Source organism: Camellia sinensis, chromosome 2 (genome assembly GCF_055761805.1).
Source record: "Camellia sinensis isolate YWXY chromosome 2, ASM5576180v1, whole genome shotgun sequence".
NCBI lineage: Eukaryota > Viridiplantae > Streptophyta > Magnoliopsida > Ericales > Theaceae > Camellia > Camellia sinensis.
This window is the reverse complement of record NC_138962.1, coordinates 166,207,337-166,220,540: the sequence shown is the minus strand read 5'-3', so window position 1 is coordinate 166,220,540 and position 13,204 is coordinate 166,207,337.

Genomic DNA, 13,204 nt, shown 5'->3' with positions numbered 1-13,204 from the left:
CGCGTGGCGTATAAGTCCAATTATCAAAGTCTTCCTGCATATCATTTGCATCCTGTCCCTGAACTACGCTGGTTTGATTCCTTGCAAAGGGATACGTAGGCAGCCTGTGGGCACAACCATTTATTTATCGGTATTTTGTTTGTTTGTCCAAGTCTTCGGCCTTGTCAAAAATGGGTCGTCTCTGGGCTTTGACATTCACTCTCGTCATTGTTATGACTTTCGAGTTCTGTCAAAGAGGGGCAACTGTAGACACCCCATTTTTGACCGTCCTCAAGACTTGGACGTCACCGCTTGGAACACTCGGTGATTATCCATTTTTGTGTTCGTTTGGAGTTCCCGGAAGTCTCGGCTCGCGCGCCCTGCCTCAGGATCTCCGAACTTGACCGTTTAGTGTCTGGTTTCACACCAAACACTTATGTTTTGCCTTGGAGGGGAAGGGAATGCCTTGTGAGGCATCCCCACACACCACCGGCAGTGGCTAGAGGCCACCGGCTGGTTTTTTTTCTGTCATCGGCACTATTTGTTGCCGGTCGGCACATTTTGTTGCCGGTCGGCATAGTTTGTTGCCGGTCGGCACTTTTTTTTGTCAAAATGACATTTTTGGGCAGCCGACCACTGTTCATCTACGTTATGGAGATATTTTGTGCCAACTGTGATAGCTGGCACCAACTCTGCCTCCCTCCATACACGTGTATGGAGGGATCTCCCTCTAACCAAGCTTGTTGTATAAGCTTTGCAAGAGGGAGTCCTATAAGAGGAAGGCTCTCCTCTTTGATCTAGGTTAGAGACTTGGAACCAAAAACCAGAGCTTAGAGATATAGATACATCCTATCTCTATATCTCCCTCTCTCTCCTCCTTTGTGTGTGATTTTTGGCCCAAAAGTGTGTTTTTACCTTACTTTTGCACCATTACACACACTATTACACCTAGCTCCGAGATTGAGGGACTTGGGGGGTTGATTCTTGAGTTTTTGGACTGATTTTGATCAAAAGAAGAGGGCTGGACCATTTGTTCTTCAAAGGTTCTTCAAGGGTGAGCATCTTGCTTTATATTCCCCAAACTTGCAATAGTTATTTACCTATTTTGCTTGCTGATTTAGCTTTTGTGAATAACATGAAAAAGGTTTATATTTTCATACTTTAGAATTTTCATTAAGGTTGTCTTGTTGTTTGAGTGCAAACTCACCTTGTTAGGCCTTATTTGGCCCCTTTTGTTGCCTCTTTGGTGGGGCTTTGTTTACTTCAGTGTTTTGATCTCTTCACCACTGAAAACTAGTGTATTTTTAGTGGTAAGGAAGATGGTTTGAAGTCTTGCATAGGGGAGAGACACCCCTCTCCCTTCATTGTCTTGTTTCCTTGGGTTTTGGCCCAAAAGGGTAACATGCATGCTTGCTTGTTCTTTTGCCTTATTTCAGAACTTTTTGGGTGTTTTTGGGTCATATGGGATCTCTGTTTTTGGCCGGATCTATGGCCCTTTGCATGCTTATTATACTTGCTTCATACTCCCCCATTTGGCCTAGAATCATGTCTTGTGTTTGGGCCTTAATTCTTGCATGTGTTGGCTTGGTTCCATGAAGATCTTGGCTTTATTTTATCATGTTTAAAGTCTGTTGGCCCTTCATTTCAGTCATGCTTGCATGGTTTGATGTCATCCCTTTGTGTTTTGGCTTGTAAGCCTTGAGCATTTCGACCTCTAACATGTATAGCTTGTACCATCTTCATGATATTGGCATCATTTAGGACCTTTTTTCAGCCCAAGAATTATGCTTGTATGTGTGCATGTATGGTCTCTTTCATGCCTTGATGGTGCGCTCTTTTATGCCTACACATGAGCCTTGGTGCATATGCCTTTTTGGAGCTACTTTAGTTGCCATATTAAGGAGGTTTTTGGAGTCCATTTTTGCATGTGAAAATTCTGTTTTTACTTGTCTTGATCATGCCATGAGTGGTCATGTTGGTGGGAGTAAAATGCCTCTTTTTGTACCTTAACCTTAGGACCTTTGGTTTGCTTGTTGGCATGAGCATTGGTCCACTTTTTGGACACTTTTTGCCACTGTTTTGAGGTGGGTGAAGGTCTGCCCCTTTACCATTTAAGGCCCTCTTGCATGCTTGTCTCATGTTTGTTGCATGATTGTTTCATTAATGTGTAGTCCCATGCTAACTTTATGACAAATTGGTCCATGTTTGCATCACATTTACACCTTGCATGCTTAGCATTGCATATTTGTCATGATAGTTCCATAACATTTGCCACGACTTGAACAATTGGCATCATGTTGCATTTGAACCATGTTTGCATAACATGCATTGCATTGCTTGGTTTGGGATGTCAAACCAAGTCTGAGTATTAAAGAGTGTTCATACTACAAGTGATGAAACACGCCTTAACTCTCGGTCGCCGGGGCCTTTGACTTCGACATGATAAGGCTTTGGATCTTATTTGTATGTTGCATGCATCTTTACATTAAGTGGTAAATTTGATCCCTTGGGTTATCATGCACCATTGATGGCTCGAGGATCGAAGGTCATACTTCCTTGAGTTCAAAGCATGATAGGAAGCATGACCATGCTCACATGTGCCTGAAAACCCCATGCCATGCACTGTCTGTTCTCTGTTTGCTGTCAAAACTGTCTTCTGCAGGAAGTTTCTGCCGACCGGCAGAATTCAGTGCCGGCCGGCAATCTTTGAATGGCCGATAAATCAAAACAATGCCGATGGAAATCCTGGACTGCCGGTGGGAATTCTGTTAAGCCGGTGATACTCTGCAACATTCAAGGAACCTGTCCTAGGGTTTTGGCGATTTTCAGAAAGACAGGGCAGTGTAAACAGAGGTGGCAGAGATATGGTACGGGTTTTTCAGGCGAGCCGGGTTTCGAGCACGCATCATTCGCGCATCCCGAGGCAGAGGCTGCGGCCACCCTCTTCTTTCTTTTGCATTCTTTCTTTTTAATTAATTAGAAATTCTGTAATAATTTTATTTGCTTATTATTTGGGACTGTAATATTTATTTGTATCCTCCGAGTGAGGGCAATTGTGTAATAAGTGTGTGTGAGTGTGTGTATGTCTTCCAACCCCACGTCTTCCTTCCCTTTTATTTACCCGCTTATGATGGTAGACTAGGGCATATTTAATTTAGCATACCTTATGCTATGCATGCGTGCATCCATGCATTTGTATTGCATGCATTGGGCTCAGTACATCATGCTAACTGCATTTGTATTTCAGTTCCAAATTGAATACGTGCATCAAATTAATCGCATTTCATATGCCATGCTTAGGTTAGCCGAGTCTATCTAATTGCATCCTGTATGTGTTGCATTAGGCAATTTAACATGAACTAGGACATGCATGTTTGCTAACTAGTTTATTGTTTTGGCACGGAGTACGATGTAAGTATTTTTGCTTTAGCATCCCGCATGCGTGTGAGTGTTGCCATGACACTATGCTTGCCATGTGGCTAAATGCTTATCTGATAAACTGATTGAATGCCTGTGGGTGAAGGTTGGATTGTTTGAGTTGGAAGAACTCATTGAAATCCGTGTTTTAGTCTACTTGCGAGTAGCAAATTCCAAAGCACTTTTCAAAACAAACGGATATGCAATGCTTATTTCCAAATTAGGCAATCTAGTCTATACTTGTTTGTTGCGCGCATAACATAGTAATTCTAGGCTAATAAATGGAATAAGAACACATAACGTTTTCAAAAACGGATATCATAGTTAGTAGAGGCCGGTCTTCGGACGGGGCAAAAGGGGGTGCTCATAGCTGACCTTCCCCGATCGTACCCAAGCTCCCGAGCCGAGACAACTCCGGTGATGACGGACATGTGGCCTTCGGCACCGAGTCAGGGTTTCCTAAATTTCCCCATTAAAAAATATTTAGGTGGCGACTCTGTATTTGGCAAAGCAGTCCATGTTTGGCACTACTTTTTAAAAAATATGTTTCTCAAAACGATTTGCCAGATTTGGACTCTTTGGTTCAGATTAAGAACCGCGACAACAAAATCGAGAGTCCGAACTATAGTAGCGAAGCCCCCCACGCGGGCGCGTCTACACATGGCAGCTAAGGAAAGCAATAAAACAGGAGCCTCGAAGCAAGAAGGATGCATGCACGTCCGGTTGCCTCATCTGAAAATCCCATGCGATGCCCCAATTTGCCTCTGTTTACAATCTGCTCTCAGGAACTTGCACCATGCTCTAGAAAGATGAAACTCCACCTTGGGAATCCAATGGGAGTGTGGCTGACCACTTTTGGTCTCCCCAAATACCTGCCGACCACTTTTGATTGCTGAAAATCAAGAAAAGTGGTCAGCCAGCTACTTTTTTTGGCTTGCCGACCAGTTGTTGCTGCTGAACTGCAATTTGCTGCAACAGAGAGCAAGAAAGGGCATGGCAATGTATTTGCAAGATATGTGTGCACAACCAACCTCCCTATCATGTCATGAACTCAAGGGAGTGTAGGCTCTCGACCCTCGAGCCACCAATCACGTATTTCTATGCGTGATGGCTGAGAGGCGAAGTTGCACAATTCAATATCAAATTAATGAACAAGTAAACACATAAAGCCTAAAACTCTATCATGTATGATCAAGAGTGTCGGCAACTAGGAATTAAGGCACGTTTCATCACTATGAGTATGAAACATCCCTCGTTTCCCGTGTTTGGACTAACACCTATTCCAAACACAATGCAAGCAAGCATGGCATACACAATGCGACTCAAGCATGCAAGTATGCAATATGACTTAAGCATGCAAACATGCAATGCAATATGAACAACCTAATAAGGCTAATGGCATGCACAATGCTAAAGCACGTAACAACTAGCATACACAATGCTAAATGCTAAGAACTAGATGGCATACTCAATGTAAGGCATTCATGCGGTCCTAAGCATAATGTAATGCATGCATGCACAATGCAATGCAACAAGGGCAACTTATGTAATGTCATGGACATGCTCAAATGTAATATACATGTTATGTTCAATGGACTTATACCAAAAGGGTAGACCTCAATCATGCCCAAATCAGTGGCCATTGGTGATGAAATGAAGGCACATAAAGCAAGGCATGCATGCACAATGCATTGGCCATCAAAGAGGCCAAAGAGCACAACTCTCAAGAGTGCTCAATGAGTGACAAAAATGGAAGTGTAACAATACTAAGTGCACTGAAATGAGGCAAGAAATGATGCCAAATCATTCAAACAACATAAGTAAAGCATGCTAGGGTCCTAAGGCATGAAAGCTAGCAAAGAGCAACACAAAAGAGGCATGCAATGGTGCCCAAAAGCATGAACTAAACATGGAAAGAGCTTAATTAGGTCCAAACAAGGACCAAAACATGCTGAGATGAGGGCCCAAAGGCCTAGGCATGCAAGCATACGAGCTAAGGCGTAAACTAGGCAAACATGCACGATACTCGAAGGCATTCAAAACATGATTGAAGTGGGAACATGGCAAGTCTATATGCTCTGAAATGTCATGTTAGGTGATGCCAAATCATGTACACAACACAAATGTGGCATGCAATGGTGCCCAAAGCTTGAGGCAAGCAAGAGCATTTGTACTACAAGTATACAAAAACATGAAGCATGTGATTGAGACAACCTAAAACAGTCCTAGTACATGCTAAAATGTGTCTAAAACATGCATGGAAGTAGGCCAAAATATGCCAGCATGAAGGGCATGAAGCATGGTGAATGCAAGACATATAGGGTGGTTTACACTACACCTATTAGGACCAAGCATGGCACGACTTAAGCAATAAAAATCAGAGTTATATCATGGCATAACAACCCCAAATAAACACTGAAATGATGGCTCGCAAGTTAAGGTATGAAGGCATACACAACAGTTCATGTTAAGGCATAAAGGGGCAAACCCTCCAATGCATTGAATAAGTGCAAGATGCAAGTGTATGGCCATGAAACATGGACTGAAATAACATAACAAGTGATGCCAAATCACTGAAATAGGCCAAGCAATGCATGTTAATGGGTTCAATCCACAAAGCTTACAAGCTAGATTGAACTATGGCTATACAAAGCAAGTCATGGATGACTAATTCAACACAAATCAGACCTTAAACATGCTAAAATATGAACAAAGTCTTTATGAAGTTAAGCCAAAAGCATGCTAAAATGACATGTTACAACATGATGCATGTTAGGCTATTTCATGGGATTACACTACATGTGCAAGGAGCATGCAAAGGCTAACCAAACCAAACCTAAACAGAGGTATGACATGGTAAAACAAACCCAAAAACATGCTGAAGTGGACACAACATAGGCTATAATGAGATGCTACTTCATGAAGCATACAAAGCTAGTGTGTGTGATTTACACTACAAGTGTATAAGGCATGCATAGAGTGACCAAACTAAGCAAAAAAAGTGGTATGCCACAAATAAATGCTAAGAACAAGCCAACATACACTTAACAAAGGTGCTCAAACATGGGGCTTTCAAAGCTAGTAAACAGGACACAAAGGAGAGGGGATGACCCTCTCCTATTTAGGACACCAAGACCACCTTTCCACCACTTAAAATCCTCTAGATTTCAGTGGTAGAAAGGTCATGCAAAGTGATCAACAAGAGCCTAAAGGTGTGGCTCAAAATGAGGCCTAACATGGCCTAAGAGGGGGTAAAACACCCCAAATGAAAAAGTGACCTAAAACAACTATTTTAGGAACTTAAAAATGGAACTTTTTCTAGTTAAGAGTTAAGCTTAAAAATAGATGCAAGAAGGGCTAAAAGCTTAAGCAAGAAAGGGGATTTTAAGGCTTAGAAACTCACCCTTGTAGAACTTCTTTGTAACTGCAACTCCAGCAGGTTTTTCAAGCTCAAGGCAACCTAAGAACACCAAGATCATCCCCTAAGCACCTCAGTAGGAAAAGGATGGTGTTTGAGTGTGTGTTTGTGTATTAAAGTAAGACAAATCAACACTTTAAGGCACAAAAATGAAGCAAATAAGGCAATATAGATACAACACTATATCTATCCTCTTCCAACAGATTTTCTAAACCTGGAGGAGGGAGGAGAAGCCTTCCTCTTATAGAAGAGGAAAGCTAAAGCTTCTAGGAGAAGCTAAGAAACAATGTAATCCCTCCATACACGTGTATGGAGGATGGGTCTAATGTCCTCCAGCTATGCCAGCTGGAGGAAAATATCTCCAAAAAGGTGTCAAAAAGTGGCCTACTAGTAAAAGTGGTCGGCCGACCACTTTAGGTGGTCAGCCAGAGCAAAAACTGGTTAGCCATATGTGGGAGAGGTCAACACACTAAATGCAAGGTGGTGGTGTGGTGGTCGACCAGAAAAGATGGTCCCAAGACCAAGAAAGCCAATTATCTGACAAGAAAACTAGCTAGAAAAAAGAAAAGTGGTCGGCCAGAAGAAATACGGGTCTCCCACCCTTGTGCCACCTTCCAAACAAGGAAAGCAAGGTTTGTACCAAAAACAAACCAAAGCGGATGCAAGACGAGAAATCGGGAGGCGAAACACGTGGCCAAAAGCCCCGAAAACTAGCTGACGAGCATCAAGAGTGGTATGCAACCACAAAAGTGGTCTCCCAGACCACAGTGTTCCTCTAGGCAGAGGCAACAAGGTGTGGTTCAAAAACCACGCCAAACAGAGAATGTTAAGCGGTCCCGAGACAAGGCGCGCGGCCAAAGGCTCCAAAAACCAGAAACTAGTCTCCAAACGGGAAAAGTGGCCTACGACTATGAAAGGTAGTCTACGACCATAGAGAGATGGTCTACAAGACCACTCCCTCCCTCCGGAAGGGAAAACAAGACTTGGTCCGCAAACTGAACCAAAGCACAAAGAGTTTCGAGTCCCGGTGGTAAGGCTCTCAGCCAAAACTCCGAAACCTCAGAACGAGCAGAACATGCACCATCACCGAACGCTCAAACGATGACGTCTGAGTCTTAAGGTTGGTCAAAAATGGGGTGTCTACAACTACTTAAAGCGACTAATTAATTACAAATATGAATCAAAGTGGCTAATCTAAAGGAATTGAATAATAGGTGGGGCATCGCATGCGCACGACCAAGAACATCCTCCGGAAACCCCCACTGCTCACTGTCAGAAGCTTCTTTGTTTACAGTCTGAAAATAGCTCTATTTTGGGCCTCAGGATTCGCTTTGTTTCACTGAAAAAGCACCACAGCCTTACAAATAATAGGGGTCGGCCGGCCTTAAGAAGTGGTCGGCCGTACAAAGATTTGGCTAGCCGACTATTGATTCTAGGAGAGGATCTGCTGCAATCAGAACTGGAACAGAGCAAAACAGGAGGTTTCCAAACAATGTTCATCATTCCTTCGCTCCCTTGTCATGAAAAATTCTCAAGGAGAGAGTAGGCTTGCTTCACAAATCATCAAACATCCCAAGGGTATTTAAATGATGATTAGTGAAGCAACGGGATGGCAATTAATGGAACAAAGCTAACTAAAACTAGTTATGAAAGATATAATCAAAGATATGGCCAAAACCCACTGAATCTCATGGAAAACAAGAGCAAGTGAATACTCAATCTTAGAGAGAATAGGTTTAGAGAAAGCCATTTTGGAGGCAACACTCATACACAAGAGGTTCTATCATTAAGAAAACCAAAGAGACTCTTGTTCCTACTCATGGAAGATGGATTGAAACCTCCATTTCCATACTTCAAATGAACTAGAAGAGAGACTCTAATGGTCTTGATGAAAGAGCTTTCATGTAGCTTTGAAGCAAAAGCAAAACTAAGCTAAGTAAAAGCAAGAAATGAAAGCTATGGAGAGATGATTGCAAGCTCATCTTTCTACTCATGAAACATGGATGAAACATTTATTTTCATAGTACAAAGAAGGAACTCGAAGAAAGCTTTGTGTGGTGATGTGGTTTTGGAAATACTCCTGGATCCTAAATGACATTCCTGACCCTCTGATTGCCACCTGAAAAGGGATTAACACTCTGGTCAGGGGTGCCGGAATTAGCACTCCGACGGACAAGTTAGTATGTGTCTCACGTTTGGTTAAGTCTTAAGTTTCTTGGGATTTTCTCTCACATACCTTTCTTTGGCTAATGTTCCTCTATTTATATTCGCTTTTGGGCCTTAGGGTCGGGCCCATTTTTAACCCACCGCGTGATTGTTCACTCGACTCCTTCTGTCGTGAACCAATTCCTGCTCGGCTCCTCTCTCAACTGGTTCTATGGCCAATTAGGATGTTCGGCTTTTGGATTGTACAAGACGGGGCTGAATATAATATATATCCAGATTTTTCGAGTTTATATTCGGCCTATTTACACCCCCATATATTTGGCTTCCACACTTTGCAATATCTTCCAAGAAGAGAGATATGAGACAAGAATCAAACTATCTATATAAGCTTTAAACACATATATACAATTCATATTTAATCAAAATCTACCTAAAACAGTGCGAAAAATGAAAGAAAATAAACAAAAACATGAAGAACAACAAGTAAGCAACACTAGAGAACAAGCCTATGGTAGGATGGCTAACCCTTCCACCTTCAACAAGGTTCAAATCACATTTTGAAACCCAAAATATTCTAAAAAATAGTATTGAAAACAAGCAGCTTAAAAGGAAAGGAAATGGAAAGAGATGAAGAATCAATCTCTAGAGAAGAGGAAGAGTTTCTTGGTTCACAAACTCCAATCCAAACACTCAAGTATATGAAATTATGTTCAAAACCTCAGCAAAAAGCTTCAAGTTCAAGCTTGAATGGTGTATCTATAGTGTATCTATATTTCAAGACAGTAGAGAAGCTTTGGGAAATTGTCTAAGCCTTTGAGAATTTGTTCTAACCCTAAAATCAGAGGGAAGGTGGTATTTTTTATAGAGTTTCCACCGCCTTTCAACGTAAATATCTTCAAAAGAGAGCAGCTGGATAAATCCCATGCATGAGAACAGCTGGCTGCTACAAAATATCTATTTCGCTAAACATGGATAGCCGGCTGGCCAACAAAATGTGGCCTACTGGTCTTTTTTTTTTTTTTTTTTGTCTTGCTGCTTTTTGAGTGATCAGGCGAGAAAAACGGGTTGTGGTTCAAACGGGGTGCAAGATTTAGGTTTTGAAACTCACAACTGAATTCTTTTGCTGAAGATTTGAAAGATTGTACAGTATAATATTTCATCTTAGAGTGTTCGAAATGAAGCGCCCAAGTCTTAAGGGTGGTAAAAAATGGGGTGTCAATAGCTTGAGTGGTCTTTCTTGAGCTCGAGCGGTCTTTTACAGTCTGCAAAACTACTAGATGTGTGATATCTACACTCAAGCAATACTTCTTGTGCTCGAGTGGTCTTTTGTAGGTTTGAACTTCTGGAAAGGGGTCATTATGCGCTTGAGCGGTGGTTTTGGTAGCTCGAGCAGTTTGTGTATATATTAGTCCGAGAGACGACCTTTTTGAGTCACTTTTTCATCTCAGTCTCTCTCTAAACATTTTAAAATCCTAAATCCACACACACACACACACTCTCTCTCTCTCTCTCTCTTTCTCTCTCTCTCTCTCTCTCTCTAAGTTCTTACCTTCTAGCTCTAAATACTTTTAATCCATTGGTTCTATCACCCTAGTCCTTTGAAGAAAAATGTAGAGCTCGGTAAGGGCTTTCTTTTAATCTGAGCAGATCGTTGTTTCATCGCCTGTGATTTTTGGGTTATCTTCTCTTTGCTTCAAAAGGTAGGGATTTCTTTGCTTCTTTTCAATACTTCGTCTATAGATAGATATGTGGTAGATTTTATTGCACAAAAAGCATGTTTATTATGAATTTTCAAAAAACATGTAAGAGAGATCTAGGGTTTGATAATGTGGGGTTTCCAATTTGTAATTGGTAGTTGTTTTGGTTAATTGGTGATTAGTTTTACGTGTTTATGTTGAAGAAGGGAAAAAGCCCTAATTTAATATTATGAGCTTAATGAATTAGAAAAGGGTAAAATTGAATAATGGTTATGCTTTATTTAATATGGCTTGTGTAAGTATGTAAATTGATAAAATTGAGAGTTAACCATGATGATGGGACTAATTAGGATTGATTATGTCGAGTGGAATCAGGTTGTGGCTTTGACATCATGGATGTGGATTTTTAATGAAATGTAGAAATTGGTTGTGGAAAGAAAATGAAATTATAATATTTCGTTAATTAAGAATGAACTTAAGATTAGATTTTGAAACCTTTAAATATTACTATTATAATTGTTGTAGGACTTAAGGTCTCGTGAGAATCGGATTATTGTTTCACATGTATTTAATACATATGTTTAGAGGTTTTATCCTTGGTCATCTGTAGAAGATAATATTATAATGTTGAACAGATTATGTGTATGTAGTACATTCAGGTTATTCATGCTGTAGTATATTATTATAGTTGGAAATGTACACGCGCTGAGAATGAGAGGTACCATTACCTTCCAGCTAGCACCTAGAGAGATTGGTTGCACTTAGAATAAAAGGTACCAGTACTTTCTAGCTAGCGCCTAGAGAACTTGGTAGAGGTACCATTTCCTTTTAGTGGGTGTCTGGTAAATTGGTAGAGGTACCATTACCTTCTAGCGAGTGTCTGGTAAATTGGTAGAGGTTCTATTCCTTTCCAGTTGGTGACTGATAAATTGGCTTGTGTTATGGAAAGGTGTATCCTTGGCTTATTGTGCTTAAGGTAGGTAGAGTAGAGTTTTGTTTATCGTTATTGTCTCAGTGTATCTGGTTATATCATGCTTTGTGATGGCTATGGTTCAGGAAGACTAAGTTGTCTCATATGTTAAGTAAGCAGTTGTTGGGTGTTTGTTATTTTAAATTTTCATACTAGATGTTATGTATACATATAAGCGTATCAAATAAACTGTTGTAAGTATCTTTTTAACTTTGGACTTAAGGCCTGGAAAATGTGATGAATGTGTTAGAAATGGACGTAGGTTACGTATTGAATTTGTAAGTAAAAAGAGTAATTCGAAACTTTTGTTAATGTATTTCAAAAACAAAACAGTTGTTTTGTGATATTGTTGAAATGGAAAACAAGAAGGAAATGAGAACTATCAGTATTGTTAAATGAATTGGATGATTTTGAGAACAGTATACTTATGTAAATATACTTTAATACAAGCCATCACATTATTTACATAGGATAAGTTGGAGCATTCACGATCGTAACTATCTGTAAGTTGTTATTGTTTAGGATCATGTTGGGATCCCTACTAGACTTTATGTGCATCCCACGTTTTTAATCCTTTTTTAAGGGGATAATGAGAAATGTTTTCAAGATCGAGGATCTTCTTTGTTTGCTGGCCACGAGGCCTTATATCAGCTGGTGGAATGATGTTGTTGTAAAAGGGTTGAACCATTTTTCTTTTATGTAATGATGTAAGTCTGCGGACAATTTATTTAATTATGTCACAGGTTGCATTCATTATGTATACGAATAAGAGAATTTTAATTTATTTATCCTTATTGATATATATTAGGACTTTCACTCGTTATCTCTGAAATTGTATTATAATAAGGGTTTTTGATAATGTTATCTGTGGGATAAATGGTGGGGCATTACAACTTGGTGTCAGAGCAAGCTAGGTTTGAATACTTTGGGCTCGTGGGAAGTGGTTTTTACCACAAGGGGTTTTCTATGCTTGGTGAAGATGTCTGCATTTAGTTAGGATAAGTATTAGGACTTTATGTGTTGCATTTGTGTGAGCATGGGGTTAAGTTTCTTGGATAGTACTTGTAGCCGGTAAACTTGCTTTGAGCTCTTATCGGAAACACGCCTGATCAACGTGCTTTCTGATAGAAATTCCTTGAGAGTTCCGGGACGAGTAGCTATCCGTGTGGGCTTGATTCAATTACATAATTAAGTGTTTAATTGTTTATGTGTTATAGAATTGGGTGTGTTGGAGCTAAGTGTGTCTTGTAGCTTAGCGATGGTGAGTGGGTACCTCAGGGAAGGCTTTTATGTTATGCACTAAGATTGGTTTTGTTTTTGGGTTTTATAGGATGGTTGCATGAGAGAATAAAGGACGAATTGGAAATAGGAGTGCCGATAGAGGAACAACAGTTTCTTTAGCACCTGTCGTTGCAACATCGGCTGTCGGGGAGGAAGTTCCACGCAATATTGTAAGAGCGGTGCAAGATGCTCCAGCTCGCAATGAGGGTGTCACGACCCGAACCCGCCCCCATGGGTTAAGGACGTAACCGGCCAGCAATCCTCAGATTACCTACG